General features: G+C 37.3%; 1 protein-coding gene across 6 annotated transcripts in view; it reads right to left on the reverse strand.

The window, feature by feature from the left end:
- The window catches only part of shank3a (SH3 and multiple ankyrin repeat domains 3a), a 462,280-nt gene that overhangs the window by 116,663 nt on the left and 325,967 nt on the right, over positions 1-19,650 (reverse strand). The window lies entirely within an intron of this gene.

A 19,650-nucleotide genomic window follows, 5' to 3' on the forward strand; every position in this document is an offset into this window, starting at 1 on the left:
GCGGGCGCCAGGGGTCCGGATTGATTAGTGTGTGGGGGGGGTTGAGCACGACTCACCTCACCCCCCTAAAACAGCAAAAAAAAAACATACACACATTCTCCTAGTGCTGTAATCAACAGCCCCTCCTAACCCTCCCTCTCTCTCTCTCTCTCTCTCTCTCTCTCTCTCTCTCTCTCTCTCTCTCTCTCTCTCTCTCTCTCTCTCTCTCTCTCTCTCTCTCCATCTCTCTCTGCCCTCCAAGTCCTCCCCTCCCCTCCCCTCCCCTCCCCTCCCCTGTCTCTCTGCCCTCCCCGTCTCCCTCTCTCTCTGTCAGTAAGACAGCTTCTGAATGCTAATGCAGCTGCAGGAAGAGTGGCTGTAGCCCTGTCTCTCTCATTCATCTCAAGTCGTTCGCCCATTCATCCCATGGACACACACACACATACACACTCCAGCGAAAAAGGCAACAATTCCCATTTTCAGTCCAGAGAGGAACAAAACAAGAATTTACATGCATTACAGCAAAACACACACTCAGGAACAACATTTAAGGGACTTAAAACAGTTTTAACGTCACATGCTGGTGTTCTGCTAATATGTTATGGGGGGAATTCACTAAGAATGAACCGCACATGCTGATTGCATTGCTTAATTGTGCTGTTTAAGCACCTGATTCGCTAAATGTGTTATGCAAATTAGGCAAATGACACAAACATGTAGTGATTAATTGTGTGTATACATCTGTGTGTGTTATATATGCATATATATATATATATATATATATATATATATATATATATATATATATATATATATATATATATATATATATATATATATATATATATATATATATATATATATGAATTGAACACTTTTTTTTGATTCTGAAAAAAGCTGATATCTTCCAGCATGAGCGAGGAAATTCTTGAACCTTTGCCTTTACTGTCAAAATCAGTCGGTCTGAACACACATGCAGATTCACACACTTTTTCTGGTTCTCTCTCTCTCTCTCTCTCTCTCTCTCTCTCTCTCTCTCTCTCTCTCTCTCTCTCTCTCTCTCTCTCTCTCTCTCCACCCATGTATCCCTCGATCCAAACATCGAGCTCAGTGACGGCTTTCCAATTACTGCAGCGGTACGAGGCTAGAGTGACTGCAGCATGTAAATGCAGAGTAACAAGAAAAAGAGAGGAATTTAAGGGCGGAGATATGATAAGGAAGTGAAAAGGGAAAAGTAAGGGGTTGAAAAGAAAAGAAGGATGGGCGAGAGAAAGTAACATGTAAGAAATGATGGACAGAGGCTGTAAGAAGCGAGAGAATGGATGAGAGTCAGAGTCATGTCGTCACGGTTTCCTCTGACTCAGTATTGATCAGTCAGAGCCGCCACAAGGCTGTAATAAACAGCACTGAAAATCATCGGCCGGCTTTGCAGTAATACCATATTTCACACCCATCAATCATCATAAAACAGACTTGCACAGCCTCTGACAAGTGTTCTTTTTATTTAGGACATTTGTAAGACGATAGATTTGAAGCAGTGCAGCGGAGCCTGAGGAACGGCAGCCTGTAGATGACATAAACGTTCCACTCGCGCTCTGTCTGATCTCAGGCCGATCTGACTCGCATGCACAAGGAAGTTTCACACACTGTGTGAAGCCACAAATACATATGCTGCGTTTTAAAAGACATACCCTAGTCAAGTGAGTTGACTACCTAGACAGCCCAAGCATTCAATTTGATTGCATGTATGACACACAATACCTTTTTGCAAGATTCGAAAGAGTATGATAACCCTGGCAACTGCCATCATGGAGAGGTAAACTGAAAGCAAAAGTCTTGATTCGCCAGGTACCAGTGTGCATTAACCAAATTTATTGCAAGGCATTTTAATTAGGGATGTCCCAAGCTGATCTCAAGGATTGGTTTCGGGACCAATTAAGCATTTTTTTAAACTGATTTCAGCATCGGCCAGCCTAAACCTGACTCTTTATTTTTTGCCCACTGTCACACGTGTGGTGCAGTAGGTGAAGTTCAAGTGGGTTTGCCCACCGCCATTAAAAGAACAAGAAGCAGCTCAAATGTGTGCACGTGTCGCACGAGAACCAATGACGTCTGTTCTAGAGCGTCACGCAAATATCAGAGCGTCTGTGCTTATTTGACATTGTAACAAATCACTCAAGAGTAATTAATTTACTGTTTATTTGTATCTGCCGTCATTTGTAAATGTTGAAATTAACATTAACAAAGATAAATAAATGCTTTGTAAGTAAAGTTCATTATTAGGTCATGTTAACTGATTAAACTTATTGTATTATTACCATGACTTCTATCCCAGGCCTTAACGCTAAGGATTTTTTTCTACTGGACCGGTTGGGCCCCACAAAATAAATAGGCCTACACACAAATAAATAAAAGCTGTTGTTTTGTTGTTGTTTTGACCCATGTTTTCTAATAAATAAGCCACTAACGTTTTAGATACCATTGATATTTTTAAATTCTTGCTTGATAAAATTTTAGACACCACAGCAAAAACTACTAGCCTAGCTAATATAAAGGAAAAAAAAATATTGAAGACAAGATAGTCTTCAGCAATAAAATAACAAATGCGAAAAACATAAGCATCAGCTGAAATAAATGCAACAGAACATTATTTCAAAAATTACATAAATAAAAACTTTTCAGGTAAGGCTAACTGTAGTTTAGTTTAGATTAGAAGTTGAATAATCAAATGTAAAATAACTGCACAGTCTTCACTAAATATAAACAAATTATTTGCTCAAGATCAGTGAGTGATTTTATCTGTCTTTTGTTGTCTGATTAACAGTAATAACATACAGAAGCAGGAATATTAGTCTGATGACACTAAGAAAAAATGCACAGATCCAACATACTGTTACACATGCGTTTTCTTTCTCATCTGTTTACGTTCAATAATATATAACTGACAGTGTTTGTAAATGCTTACCAAGACGGCAATTTAGACACTTTTTTGTGTGTATTTTTCTGTTCAAGCACTAGAAGACTGATAGATAAAACTGTACTAAATTGTACAAGTACTAAATTGAGTACTAATTATCATCTACTTGTTCTTGAAATTTAATGGTTAAACGTTGCTTGATTGTTTTAAATTGACAAGGCTTATCAACACATGCCAATGATAAACTTTTGTGACGATTCAGACAATTCCCTCTACTATCCAGAGCTCTTTCACGCTGACCCCAGGCCATTTAACTATCCTTATTGTCGAGCCCTGTAACCTTTCTCTCCACTATTTATTTTTCTTGCAATTAATTTTGTTTGTTGTACATTTAAAATACAATATTATTTTATCGGTAGTCCCATATTCATAATTGTAACCACACACAGTCTGTTTACAATGTCTTTCTATCATTGTAAAAGAATATAAACCAGATTCCAAACAAAGTTGGGACACTACAAATTGTGAGATTTATATTTTATTCAGAATATAATATAGATAAAATATCAAATGATGAAAAAGAGATATTTTGAAATATCATGCCAAATATTGGCTCATTTTGGATTTCATGAGAGCTACACATTACAAAAAAGTTTGGATAGGTAGCAATAAGAGGCCGAAAAAGGTAAAAGTACATATAAGGAACAGCTGGAGGACCAATTTGCAACTTATTAGGTCGATTGGCAACATAATTGGGTATAAAAAGAACCTCTGAGAGTGGCAGTGTCTCTCAGAAGCGACGAAACATATTGGAGTAATATCAGAAAGTTTCTCAGAGAAAAATTGCAATGAGTTTGAATTTATCATCATCTACAGTGCATAATATCATCCAAAGATTCAGATAATCTGGAAAAAAATCTCTGTAAGGGTCAAGGCCGGAAAACCATATTGGATGCCCATGATCTTCGGGCCCTTAGACGGCACTGCATCACATACAGGAATACTACTGTAATGGAAATCACAACTCAGGAATACTTCTGGAAAACATTGCCGTGAACACAATCCACCATGCCATTCGCTGTTGCCGGCTGAAACTCTATAGGTAAGAAAATAAGCCACATATAAACATGATCCAGAAGTACAAGGCTCATTTAAAATTGACTGTGTCAAAGTGGAGAACTGTTCTGTGGTCAGACAAATCAAAATTGTTGAAATTCTTTTTGGAAAAATGGTACGCCATGTCATCCAGATAAAAAGGAGAAGGACAACCCAAGTTTTTATCAGCACTCATTTCAAAAGTCTGCATCTCTGATGGTATGGGGTTGCATAAGTGTGTGTGGCATGGGCAGCTTACACATCTAGAAAGGCACCATCAGTGCTGAAAGGTATATACAAGTTCTAGAACAAAATATGCTCCCATCTAGACGTCATCTCTTTCAGGGAAGACATTGCATGACAACGCCAGACCACATACTGCATCAATTGAAACATCATAGCTGTGTAGAAGGAGGATCTGGATCGCACACACACACACAAACATGCACTATATTGCCAAAAGTATTGGGACACCCCTCCAAATTATTGAATTCAGGTGTTCCAATCACTTCCATGGCCAATTGTGCATAAAATCAAGCACCTATACATGCTGACTGCTTCTACAAACAATAGTTGAAGAATGGGTCGCTCTCAGGAGCTCTGTGAATTCAAATGTTGTACAATGAAAATTGACTGGCATCATATTCTTCTTATTTTCTAACTTAAGAAAAAATATAAGAACATTTTTTATTCCCAAAAAGTTTTCTTAAAAATGTTCTTATCTTTTTTCTTATGATTGTTCTTGAGATAAAATTTAAGAAGTAGGCATATTATCATAAATAACTTAAACATCGTAAATAAATCTTAAATACCCAAATGTAAGATTTTAACCAATTTATTGGGTTGTTTTAAATATTAAGCATTACAACATAACAGTGAAATATAATATTTATAACTAATAGTACCAAATGAACGAGTATAAAACCAGCAAAGCTCGCACCAACCGGCAAGACAATAGCGGACGAGAAACTTCACACAATTTAAAATGTAAAAATCCTAAACCTTGTGGAAAACCTTAACAGTAATTATATCCTTGTAACAAATGCTAGTTAAAGAATTACAATAACTATGATACTTTTTCAAAAGGCCAAGTATAAGTTAGAATAAAGAGCTTTAAATTATGGAACTTCTTAAATTATTGACAAATAAAATTGACAGATGATATATATTAGGAAAAACCTGGCTTTCATTTATTCTAAGGAATGACAGCAAATTAAAATGAATGTTTAAACCAAAATTACGCCCATGACTCATTGTGATGTATAAAAGTTTTAGATTCAAACATTGAGAAGAATCAATGATTGCTAAAATGGTTCACAAATTCAGTGTATTGAAATATTCCTATGTCCATAATTGTTTAATTTAAATGTCTGAGTTAGATGCATGACATTTGAATGCATGTTTATAATGTCTAAACAAGTTCAATTTGACCTGTGATCCTCTAAAGATGCTTCACTTATATAAAAATATATGTACAATCCTAAAATGCCTAAAGTGGGTATTGATTTGAAGATGTTCGAATACTAAAATGCAAAATGATGCCTAAAATGTTGTTCAGATATGCCTGTAAATAATGAAATGTTTTGAATCCAGCTATGATGCCTTAAAATATTTACTGAAATATATGAATGCCTCAAAATATTTGATTTGAACATTCAGTGTTTTCTAGGTAGGAAGCTTCCCAGGTTTTGAAACGCAGCATTTTGTATAACCAGAGACTTATTTTAACTACCGCAGGTAACGTGTTTGTAGAGAAGCACTGACCTCATTTAAACTTAATGACACACACACCTTTAGGTATTAACTGACACATCCAGACATGTGTAACCCCCAGAACCCCACAAACTCTCACACAGAACAACAAACCTTCAGTTGATCGACCACACTAAACCCCTCAGGCATACAGTGTCCTGTTGAAGGGTGTGACAAAGTGATATATTGGCTCTATACCTCTCCTGAGCATCCTCACGGCTGCCTCCTTGGACACCAACTATACTTCGGTAACCCTGGCAACTGCCATCATGGAGAGATAAATTGAAAGCAACTGTCTTGATTCGCCAGGTGCCAGTGTCAACAATGAATCAGAGGCTTCTTTTCCGCCGTCTCTCATGGTTCTTTCTTTCTGTTATAACAGCCCAAGAGAAAGGACTCATGCTTGATCTGAAGTCACAGACTAAGTCCCCATGCTGTGAACAACTTATCCACAAACTCACGCCATATGTGTGATATCATCTTTCCCCACAGGATGTATATAATGAAAGACACAGTGTGATAAAACGTAAAATATATGTCAACACTGACTCACGTTGTTGTTATTGTTAGTTAAATCTGTAAAAAAAAAGAAAAAAGAAAGTTAAACAGAAATAAGCATGGCTATAACTTAGAAAATATAAATAAATAATAATAATATGCTAATTTAAGGTTAAAAATGTATGTATGTATGTATGTATGTATGTATGTATGTATGTATGTATGTATGTATGTATGTATGTATATATATATATATATATACTGTATATAGAAAGAGAGAGAGCGAGAGCGAGAGCGAGACAGATATTATATGTATATATATAATTATTATATTATTACGATGCTGATGTATTAGAAGCAGGAAAATGGACAAGCATAAGGATTTGAGTGAGTTTGACAAGGGCCAAATTGTGATGCTAGATGACTGAGTCAGAGCATCTCCAAAACTGCAGCTCTTGCGGGGTGTTCCAGACTTCAGTGGTCAGAAGCTATCAAAAGTGGCCCAAGGAAGCGACAGTTCATGGGCGACAGGGTCATGGGCGGCCAAGGCTCACTGATGCATGTGGTGAGCGAAGGCTGGCCTGTGTGATCCGATCAAACAGACTGTACTGTAACTCAAATTGCTCAAGAAGTTAATGCTGGTTCTGGTAGAAAAGTGCCAGAATACACAGCGCATCGCAGTTTGTTGCGTATGAGACTGCATAGCCGCAGACCAGTCAGGGTGTCCATGCTGACCCCTGTCCACCACTGAAAGCACCAACAGTAAGCAGCAGAACTGGACCACGGAGCAATGGAAGAAGGTGGCTTGGTCTGATGAATCACATTTTCTTTTACATCACATGGATAGCCGGGTGCATGTGTGTCGCTTAACTGGGGAACACATGGCACAAGGATGCACTATGGGAAGACGGAGGCAGTGTGATGCTTTGGGCAATGTTCTGCTGGGAAACCTTGGGTCCTGCCCTTCATGTGGATGTTACTTTGACACGTACCACCTATCAAAGCATTGTTGCAGACCATGTACACCCTTTCATGGAAACAGCATTCCCTAGAGGCTGTGGCCTCTTTCAGCAGGATTATGCGCCCTGCCACAAAGCAAAAATGGTTCAGGAATGGTTTGAGGAACACAATAACAAGTTTGAGGTGTTGAATTGTCCTCCAAACTCCTCAGATCTCAATCCAATCGAGCATCTGCAGGATGTGCTGAACAAACAAGTCCGATCCATGGAGGCCCCACTTCACAATTTACAGGTCTTAAAGGATCTACTGCTAACATCTTGGTGCCAGATAACACAGCACATCATCAGGGTTCTAGTGGAGTCCATGTCTCGACAGGTCAGGGCTATATTGGCAGCAAAAGGGTAACCAACACAATATTAGGTCATAATGTTAGGCCTGATTTAAATTATAGTGTTATTTACATACTATCATCATATTTAATATTTAGAATGATCTATTTTATCTATATTTATATACCACAAACACCTTTCACACATACAGTCTTTACTGGTAAATTACTGTTAAGAGCTCATGTGTGACTTTCCAGAGTTTAAAGATCATTTCTGATCACAGAATTTACTGGTATTTTGGTGCTCATGTGTGAATGGTCATTAAATGGTAAAAAGACAGAATGCTGTTGCCTGTGTGAACAACATCTTTGTGTATTTACTTGTAAAATCATTTTGGTAATTTTACAGTAATTTACTGGGATTACTGTGTGAAAGTGCCTTGTCCCTTTCACATCACAAAATAGATTGAATGTTTTTCAGCTCAGCTTTGACATTAAGCTTTACTGCAATGCTATCAAACTATACTTTTCTTAAAAAATGTCAGCTAAAGAAAGCTTCCATCTTCGATTGACAATAGGAATAATGGCAAAAAGACATTATCTGGAAGAAATGACCCTTTGAAAAAAATTATGCTGAGACCAATCCAGCCTCAGTGCAGAGATTTATACGCATTGTAATAACAGAATAGGGCATCAAAATCAGTCATTATCTTGCAAACGGTTATTTGCATAAGTGCACAATTGTAAAATGGTCTCTGTGGATGGACTAAGATGAAAGAACGAAATGAGTTATGTCTCATTCTCTCTCTTCATCTCTTCTGTTCTTCTACTGGAATCTCTCTCAGTCTGTCTTGCCCCTTTTAGGGGTTAATTGAGTGTAATGGAGTCGCTGTGAAGCCTCTCCTCTGGCAGAGCATAAATGCGTGCGTGTTTGTGTTTATTGGGTCATCCTATCCTCCCAGCAATTTTGGAGACGCCGCTATCAACAACGAATTACCTATTTCTCCTCCTGGTCCCTTTCCTTTACATTCCTTCCCTTTATTTTTCCTTTTTATTCCTTTAAAATATTTTGCAATGAGAAAGACACCTGGGTGAATCACACAAAACTTGTCAAGATATATATATATATATATATATATATATATATATATATATATATATATATATATATATATATATATATATATATATATATATATATATATATATATATATACACTAACTATATAACAGTAGCTTTAAAAATAATATATTAATCAAAACAATAATATATTATGATGTATTTTGTATATTTGATAAATAATATTTATTAAATATATTTTTTTTAGTCTGGGGTGAAATGTAACGAACATGTTTTTGTGTTATTCACCCATAAATAAATGTCACACTACTATGTATCTTTGCTTCAGTGGATTCTTATTTGGTTTGGTTTTAAACGCAAACTGGCTTTTAAAGCCAGGGTTAAACTAAAAATGACCACCAGTGTGGATAAGGAAGAGGCCAGGCAAAAATGAGCCAACAGGAACACTGGAGATGATATTGAACTCAGCGCCACCTCTTAAATCTCCCAGCAGCCAATAGGAAATCAGTAGACACACTCCTCCAATCGCAGCTCTTCCGTCTAAGGGTGAGTGTCGACGGAGTGGCAGGTCTGGATGTCCTGAGGGTGGAATCCATCACGGAATGCTCCAGACTGAGAGAGTGCTCTTTCAGAGTGACACCTCATTTACCTGCCTTGCACAAACAAAATGGATTCCCTTTTGCCATCAGTAAATCATTCAGTTCTCCTTCCCTCTCTCTTTTTCCTCTCTAAACGGAGCTCATAAATCGGGAAAGTAATGAAACCGCAGAAATGAGGTAAGGTCTAAATTTTAGCCTCTTAGCTGGTGGTAAAAGAGACATGTTAATAATGAGCGATGAGCTTTCAGTGGCTTTCAGTCAGACCAGCCCACCTGAATAATTTTATTTCATATTTTCACAGGGAAGTAAACTTACACTTAGTTTTCACTATGAATTATTCATTCGGAGCACTGCAACAGATATTGAGTATTTTAATGAGTTCTCTTTTCGTCACATGGGTGAATAAAGCTAAACCAGCGACCAATAACAACAATGTTGTTGTCAGGAGTGACACCAGTCATTTTGCAACAGATCGGTCTTTTGAAGTAGAGGAAAACTTTAGGTCTTTTCGGTCTTTTCTCCCCCACCCTCACGTGAAGTGGAGGAGGCTGAATTGTCTGTAGACACAGGGCCAGAGCCTTATCAATTCGAGCCGCTGACTCAAATTGCGTTAATGCCGATGCCGAGGCCAAGGGCGTGGTAGTGAGCCGTTGAAAGAACCAACATACGTCACAATGACCTACAACGTTCAGTAGGACAATTCAACTGCAGTAGCCACCGTTCAATCTTAAGAGGACAGCACTATAGAATTAAAACACTTTATACCCAAATATCAAAAGAACATTTACTCGACTCAATGAACAACACTAATAAATACCAGGTTTTGCAGATCGTTAACTAAAAAAAGTTGTTCAAAGGTTTAGAAAAAAACTTTTGGAATTGACAACAGCATTAAAAAATAAATCCCATAAATTAGCATTCTGTGTGTATGAATACAGGAGTCAATGGCTGGCAATTTTAAAAACGACAACTGACATAGTGTTTGGTGTCAGCTTGCTTGTCTGCAAAGCTGCATGAACAACATATCCATATCATATCCTAACATGATCTTTTTACAGAAAATATTCAGATGTAACCCCTTTGTGATCATTAACATTTTTAAGTAAAGTTATTTAATTTAAAAAACTGTAATTTAATTTAACTGCAGTTAAAATAACTGTATTTTTTTAATCCAGTAACTGTAACTGATTACAGTTATATATTTTTAAATAATTAAATTACATAACTCTGTTACACTGCTGATGACACACAAATTAAAGAACACAGACGCAGCCAGATCATTTCCATAATAACAAACGCAATCTACCAAGAGCAGCGCAAATTAGTGTTTGGTTTAAGATATGCTTTTTGGAGCAGTAAATAATGGCACAAATATTATTCAAATATTACCTGATTCATAATCATATTCAATATTATGATTAATTTAAATACTCTCCTCCCAAAAATGTTGTGTCTGAAATGGAATCTCCTAGCCTAGAAATCTAAACGCACCCTAGCGGCAGCAAATCTAATCTGCCGTGAGTATCGTCTAGCAACTCTCAATACACATCTGAGCTGTAAAAAACAAATTCTGGTCGGGTCCAATCACATCGTGTATAGAGTCAGTGGGCGGGGCTTAACATAATGACGGCCAAGTTGCACTTGCCTGCTACTAGTAAACACAGAAGCTGGCGAACGGCGGAGAATCAGCTTTGATTAAAAAAATTTTTTTTTAAGCTTTTCTCTGAGAAAAGAACCAAGAATGGCACTGAAGTCATTCTTAAAAAGGGAAGATGTGTTTGGAGTTCTGCTGACTGGATACAGCAAATGTTTAATCTATCAACGAGCTCCGCTTCACGTTGGTTGTAGCGCTATCCTATCGCGTGCAGAGGGAGTTTGAAAGACAACCGTTTATCCCGCCCCCCGGGTGAGCCCTGTCAATGGTGAGTTTCCAGACCAAACATCTTGATGTGGGTCTGGCTTGTCAGGCTAGGAAACTCCTACAAATGCAAATGTAATAAGATCAGCCACAAAAATAACTTTGTCCATGCCTTTTTAGCACTAATACTACAATTTTTTTAACGCCAAAAGAGGTGCAAACTGTTAGTAAATCTGTCTGAAAAAATGATCAACATTAAATTATTTTATGCCTGAAGGTGCAATATGTAGGATTTTTGCAGTAAAATATCCAAAAAACACTAGGCCAGTGTTATATATTTTGCTCATTTGAGTACTTACAATATCTCAAATGTTTCCAACTATTTGTAAATAGCGATTTTAACCAAGGAACCGGGACGTGTGAGGGAGTATCCACGTTACCCTTGGTTTCTGCTTTTACTGCCGTAGAAACCATGGCAACAGACGTGGACAACTGTATAACGTCTCGCGGCACGCTGTTGTAGTTTCGGTCAAAAATTTTGGACCATGTCAAACAGACTTTGGAACAAAATGAGAAATCAAAAAAGAACCAGTATCGACGTGGCGTTTCACACTTCGACATGACAGAGATGCTGTTCTTGCATGCACTTTATTAGACAGGCGAGCAAATGTACATAAAACAAATTCCATGATTCCACGCTCATTCACTGCGTCATCAAGCTACACCTTTGTTATTGTTTTAAAGAGGTTAGCGACCCCGAGCAGTAAAAAAACAAACATATTGTAGTGTGGTGAGGTTGACGAGCAAGAGACGTGGGAGGAACGAGCGAGTCCTCTCATGAGGGAGCTCTGAGGCATATAAGGATGAGCGACACCAGTGAAGTAATTTCCCCAGTGATATTTAACTCTCTCCCATCCATTGACGGAACTTTTTGTTTGTTTCTTTTTTTCTGTTGATATATTGCATGTTCAGATTTTAAAAGTGTCATGAACTGGCTTTAAAAAAAAAATTATACTGTTGTCTGAGGTCAACTTATGATGTTTGTGTGTTTTTTACATTCAAAAACATCATAACTAATAAGTAATATGCTATTTTCTACACTGGTTTTGAGGCTCTCTCCAAAACGATGGGTTTTGATGGGCGTGACGCACTGGAGACTTTGAAGTAAACGCCCATGGCTAGGATTGGATAAGATTTGCATATTTAATGAGCTTAAGCTCCCTTGTCAGTTCAGGGAGAAGCAGCAAACAGAATGATTTTCTCGATCACAGGGCTCGTAAACGTCTTTATCGAACAAACACAATGATTTATTTCTCACCCACCCGTGATTGATTAGACTATTATTTTTATATTACACATAGCCCGCAAGATCGGTATAAGCGTGCACTGCGTACACTGCGTGCACACACACACGTGTGTGCGTGCAGCCTTTAAAGGGTTACTTCAGCGATTAGCATATGGCTTTGTATTAGTAGAATCCCTGGAGTACATTCAAATGATTGTGCTCCCCCCTCTTATATCCCCCTGTGACGAGAGATTTATGCATTTTATTTCTGGAAAATTTCCTCTTGTGACGCAAATTGACGATATTTGCGTCACGAGAGGAATGTTTGCCCAGAGGCTAAAGACTACAGCCAGCAGAGGGAGCCATTTCCGCATGTTTTCAACTCATGCATGGGGAATGGAGATCACACTTACAGCACAGCTCAGCTACAGGCATTAATTTAAACGGATGCTAAGCAATGTAAGTGTTTTAACTTCTCAAATTAATTTCTATGAAAGTTAAGCTTCCAAAGGCATGAACTGAAAATGCGTTGTGAATGTATGCCGCGAATGTGGTCGCGATTACCTCAGCTCTCATCACGAGAGCTCATTTATGACGTTAAATGTAATCTGACTCCTAATCTGAGTCTGCTGTGAGACTCACGCGGCAACTCGATCGTTATATTGAACACACGTTTAGTATTTAATTGTACTTTCTGAACTCAGTCACTGTAATCCAGAAGGTGGCTTTGGGAATGGCCTCACAGGGCAGCTAAGCATTCTGGGAATTGTAGTCTTTCATCCCCATGAGACAAAAATACATTTTCTGTCTTTTCTCAGTCTAGAAAGCACCAAATTCAAAAATAATTTCACATTTCTACTACATTAATGACCCAGTTTAAATACAGATTCATCTTCCCAGCGCTGAAGTACCCCTTTAAATGTCAACTCAAGAGAAAGACAACAGCCCACATCAAGAACGGAATTTTATGAGATTCATCGGCCTGCCTGGCCTTGCGAGCCCTGGCTCATATGTGTCTGAGTCCAGCATGCTAAGGTATGTTCTGTTATGTACACATAAGCAAAATGATCTATAACAATGCAATACTATTACATAAAAACACGTTCTACTCACATAAGTGTGTTGCACCATTCCTGTCGGATCCAAATCCAGCATCAACTGGAGATTTGTTCACAAACGATTCCGCAGTGAACTGAAGTGAACATGTCTTCCCCACATGAGCTGAAACCTCATTAAAAATAAAGTTCAACCACTCATTCCTAATATTAGGATCAGAAGGAAGCTTATGCAGCGACTGTGTTCTTCCACAACCAGGAATAGTGCAATATATTGCTATCTTCCTCGGCATTATTGTTGTTTTTTAGCTAGCACGAGCCCTCCATGAGTCGGTGGGCAAGGCTACTGGATTAGACGCACTGTATAGACGGTTTCATCGAACGCACGCGCGTTGCTACGGTTACGCGCCTGGCCCGAAGTTAACTTCCGGTCTGTGTCTGTTTGTATGGCGCACTACTCAGTAGAAATACATTTTAAAGTACTATTCTTGGTTAACATGATATAAATATTAAAAATCAAGCAGAGAGCACATGACACAAGTTTCCCAACATTATTCTTATATTATGAAACAAAGAAACATGTTATGCCGACGCATTGCATAATTGAAAGGCGAGTGCGCATGCATTTATATAGGCTACTGTGAACCCACCGGTAAAATGATGTTCGTTCAAATCCAGCTCAGGCATGACATAAATCTGTAGCTTACTATACTTGTTGTAGCCATTAAACAATGTTTTTTTTCTTCTTCATATTTATGTTTAAATATTATAATATTATTTTTAGATTTCATCTGATTATGATAGGCTATAAGTGCAAAGATGCGAGTGGGTCAGAAATGATTTTGGTGGTTATATTTAGTTTAATATTAAGTTTTGTTTTGTAAAAAGCCTTTCTTTCGTTTTGTACAAATTGTCTCTTAATTTTAATAAAGGGTTCTTCGGTTAATTTCATGTATTTAATTAATAAGAAATAAATAAGTAGACTAGGTCGCGGAAGCCATCGCTTTCATCATGAACTGAAGCGCGTCTCAAACTGAAACTCGGCAGGCTTGCCTCACAGACATGAGGAATATGTAGCCTAATATGTGTAGAAACGAAAAGATTTAAATAAGCACATGGTGCAGTGTTCAGAACTCACATGGTAAACAACCAGCGTTATACAGATGATCACGGCGATGGGCATGAGCGGGATGTTAAAGTTTAAGGGATTTTTTTTTTTTTTTTTTACCTTCTACTGAATATGATCGGGTGCAAGCACATTTTAAACAGGTGGCACTTATTCACACGTAATTTTGTGAATAAGTAATTTTGTCGTTTTCTCTAATGATTTCAAAAACATCTTGTAGTGCGCTTGTAGTTATCAGTACTGTTATATTCTATTATATGATTTTGTCATTTCACACTGTGGCCAATTTAAATGTTACCAACTAAATGAGACATACTGAGTTTATAATTAAATGTATTAATTGCGTTTAATTATTGCATCTAAAGATTTTTCACGTGAATAAAGGCAAATAGATTTGCACACTTTGCTTAATCACTGGTCTAGTCTGTTAAACTTGTCAGAAGTTCTCGTTTCTAATCTGCCCTCGTGGTCTATTTTTTCTCTCATCAAAACCGAATACCATCAGTGGTTGTACATCAAGAGCAGGAACAGTTTTTGTGCATTTTGTTTCGCGATCTGACCGGAACAAACAGAAAGTCTCTGCAACGGCGTTAAGCGTTAGATTAAAGCGCTCGTCTGTGTGAAGACTGCATGAGCCGCGTTTGCTGCATTGAACTGCATTGTTTGTATTAGTTAGGTTAATCCGTGAAGCAAGATGTTTTAAAAAAGTGGTAGGGACATGTCCCACCCTTAAATTACGCCTATAAGTTAAAAAAATTGGTTGATTGACGCCAATCGGACGTTCATGTTTTTTTTTTCCGTCTATTTGAAAGTTCGGCTAATAAACATGGTCATTTTTTTAATAAGTTACATAAACTGCTTTCAGGAGTTTTTGACCGGCATATATAATCAAAATGTCCGGAAAACGAAACCTCTGCCGGTCACTTTGACCGGCTCCATTCTTTTCTAGCGGAAACTCTGGGATCAACGTGACGGTGAGTATAATGACAGGATTTTCAGTTTTGGGTGACCTACCCTTTAAGTGGGGCGTTTTCCCACTCTATATTAAAGACATAAATGGGAGATTATTTATAATAAACATGCTGAAACAAAAAAAAAATCTATACATTAAGATAATGGTGCACAATCAAAATTAAAGATGCTAACGCATAAGAAAGATAACGCATCCTCTGGTGTTATTGATGTCTACCGGAAGTTAAGTTTGGGCCACAAAAGCGCGCATGCGCAGTAGCGTTTGTTTATGTTGTTACCGTTGAAACCGTCTATAGGCGGTGTTTTGTCGCGCAATGACGTAAGTATGAAGCACAAGACCGTTTGCTGAGCCTGGTGTCTATAAAAGCTTTTCTTTGACTAACAAGGACGTTTTCAGCTCTGAAACTTACAGGATATCCTTATATTACCATGATCTTTTATATATCAAAAGCTCAAAGGAAAGTTGATTTCTCAATTCATCACCCCTTTAATACAACAAAATATTTGATTGGCCATGAAAATTTTGTGAAAATTATCAAAAATACTGGTGATAATTTTTTTTTACGCTGCCGGGAAAGAGGTTAAGGACCTGAGCCACTGCCACACTGTATTTCTTGTAATTTCTCATTGTACATATTTAATATAAATATATAATTATATTCAATTCATTATTATCTAATCTCATTAAAAAATTAATTTGATGATTTATCTGACATGCACAGAAGGATAGAGTTTGAGATTTATTCAGTCACAGTCAGTGAATAATGGTGTTATAGATAAATGGGCGTTACTAACGGTGTTAATATTTTCAGTAACGATCATACTAATCGTACTAATTACTGTTTCCCCCGTTACAATGCCATTACTGTTACGGAGAAAAACATGTGGCGTTACTGTAATTGGGCTCACTGAAGCAGCTTTCATCAGAACAGGCGCGCTCTCTGTCAGCCGGACCTGCAAAGTTTTTATTCTCTGGGTGGTTGGTGATTTTAATCTAATGAAGCACCTCACATCGTCACAAGATGCCACAAAATTATTGGCTAAGAACCCAGGTGAGGTGATAATGTGAGCTTCACTACAAAAGGAGTAGTATAGTACTGACTACATTTACAATAATGTATTGAATTTGATAGGTGTCTCTCAAATTGTCCCACAGCAACATTATAATAGTGTAGATTAATGTACAATGTTTTATAATAATCAGTTATTCTATTGGACATGGACATATCCAAATCATTAATTTAACATATTTAATATTGGGAGCATCCAAGTTATTTGACATATTTGAACATTTAATAAAAAAAAGTAACACAGTAGTAACTTTCCCTCGTATTTAGTTACTTTTATAATGATGTAACTCAGTTACTAAATCAGTTACTATTTGTGATAAGTTACTATAAATAATTACTTAAAGTAACATGCCCAGTACACTTCTAGTCGAAGCTTCATCGGCTCTTCCTCTTTTTATAACTTATGGATTCATGGCAAGAGCCAAATTTAACTTGGCATCATACATTGTAAACCAATAACATTTACACTTGACCTCTGACCTTTGTTTCCTCTGTGTTGTTGCCTTCTGTGCACCCAGAGACCTGTGATCTCTAAATACACTTTGACCATGTTTAGAACAATGTGTCATGGCCTCGAATCTGACCCTGAACAGGAAGTGGGCGGCCAGTACTGACTGCACTGCTATAGCACTAATTACACACTCTCCTGGTCACCACGGTCACCTCAGGGACTGACAGGTGGACACAGCTAGACAAAGGGCAATGACCAGAGAAAAATAATAATGACTTTTATAGAAGACCAGTTACCAAGGACAGACGCTTTGGCTTAATTCCTCATCACATAATGTGTATTAAACAAACACACAAAACACACACACTGGTGCCGGTGGTTCTGAATATTAGCAGGCCAGGATGTCAGGAAATACTGACAGATGGACAACTAGGACAGAACACAGCAAACGCTCCTCAGGAACACACAATGAAAGAGAGTGAGCCCTAAAGTGTTGTTCAGCAGCAGAAGTACACACACCTGCTGGTAAAATTACAGTCCTGAGGTCAAATTTAGCACACAAAGCCAAACAGTATGCTAAAGAAAGTTATACAGCACAAAACAATAACTTCAGAAAGTAGCCATCCCCTTTTCTAACCTACAAAACTGCACTGTGTGTGTGTGTGTGCAATAACAAATGATTTTGAAACATGGTAAATACTATTTCAAAACCTAGTAAGCTCCCAATTTAGACAGCATTTTAGGCATCACATGCATGTGATGCTGCTGCCTCTGGGTTTTATTCCAAAATGCAAAGAGAAAAGATATATATTATTTGTGGAGAGGCAAATCCCAGAATGCATTGAGGTTTAAAATAATACAAGAATCTATAAATGTACACTACCGTTCAAATATTTGGGGATAGCAAGACCTTTTCTTTTTCAGCAAGGACATATAAATACATTCAAAGTTTTATCCTCTTTAACAATGGGTGATCATCTAAGATAGAGTTCCAAGGCACACCAAACGCTTTCATTGCAGACATTAACTTTCATAAAACATAAAAAATACATTAAAAAAGGAGGTGCCTGGCAAGGAGTAGTCTGTTTGAATATCCTGAAATCTGCGCAGTCCGCTGCTATCGAATATATCACCAAATTTGAGTGTCCTTTTTAAGGATAAGGTATTGTTCCAGAGAGGAGAATGACATAAAAAAAATTTTTTAAACAACCTGTAATCTTTTTAAAAAAACCAATTTTAAATTGCCAAAAATTGGCTTTATAACTCAATATATTGTTTGGTTTATTTCTGTATCATATCCATTTTAAAGGGTATATAACACACATCATGTTAATGCTAATAGGTTGAGGACCTATAGATTAATATTGCTTCCTTCATATCTCCGAAGAGTCTTTAGCTTGATCATATTTATAAAAGACAGATACACTGTACCAATTCTTTCTGAAAATAGCAGAACTCGTGGAGGCGTGCAGTGGGCGGAGCTAAAGAGTCACAAGCAGGGCCATAACTAGGGAATTCTGGGCCCCCTGAAAAGAAACATTAACCTATTAAGGATTTCTTAAAAAACAACAAAACAGACAAATAAATTAATGCAAATAAAGTGTATTGCTTTTAATTATTCTATATGTAAATTGTATATAAATAAAACATCAAATAATGGCATTAAGTATTTAATAACTTATTATGTATCAAGCAATTATGCAAGACAAACTAATAAAATAACAAAAGACAAGAAATTAGAAAAATTATAAAATAATATTAATAGGCCTATAAATGTCTCTCTGATGTCTGAAAGATAAATAATCAGAAAAAAGGGCAGTCAAATGTAGGCCTAAAATAAAACCTCTTAAGTTTCTTCATTTTGCATTAAGATAAATTTTATGCAAAAATGTATGCGATATATTGTTAAATAAAGCTAATAAATATATCCATTAGCAATGAGTTATGTTCACGTTTTCTCAACAGTATTGTTACAAATATCACATCAGCATGTTGTGCTGGTATACAGAGATGTGACAGTCCCGGAGTGCGCGGGCGGCAGCTCTTTGTCCTATTCCAGTGAAAGTAAATCGGCCAGCCAAATGATCGGGACACGGTCGGCACCCCATCAAATTGACTCCCTGACTACAATGGACTGATTAAACAGTTCTCATGGCCACCCTCTCCTTTTCATGATGTTATTTGTAACCAGCTTTTTTTGTCTCACTTCCACTGTTCTCACCACAACTGTTCTTGAAGCAGCCTCAACTCTGATGGGTTCTGTTCACTGAGGGGGTTATTGCACTTTAAATGGGTCTCTCTACTGAAATATTCTAATAACCATCGGACTAAACCATTTTTAGGGAGGGGAGAGAGAGGAAATTTGGAAAACTTCTTTAACTAAATTGCATGTTTTTGGTGGTTGTTATTTAACACTCAAGCATTCAAATGTATATACTATAATGATTTATAAGAGTAGGCAAATATATAGCATAACTACTGGATTTAGTAGTTAAAATCCAGTAAATCCCCCCCCCCCCACACACACACACTACATCGCGGCATTATACCTGGACAGTGTTGGGTAAGTTACTTTAAAAAAGTAATTAATTATTAGTTACTAATTACATCTTCAATAGTGTAAT

The sequence above is a fragment of the Pseudorasbora parva genome, chromosome 16 (assembly GCF_024679245.1).
Source record: "Pseudorasbora parva isolate DD20220531a chromosome 16, ASM2467924v1, whole genome shotgun sequence".
In the NCBI taxonomy this organism is placed as follows: Eukaryota; Metazoa; Chordata; class Actinopteri; order Cypriniformes; family Gobionidae; genus Pseudorasbora; species Pseudorasbora parva.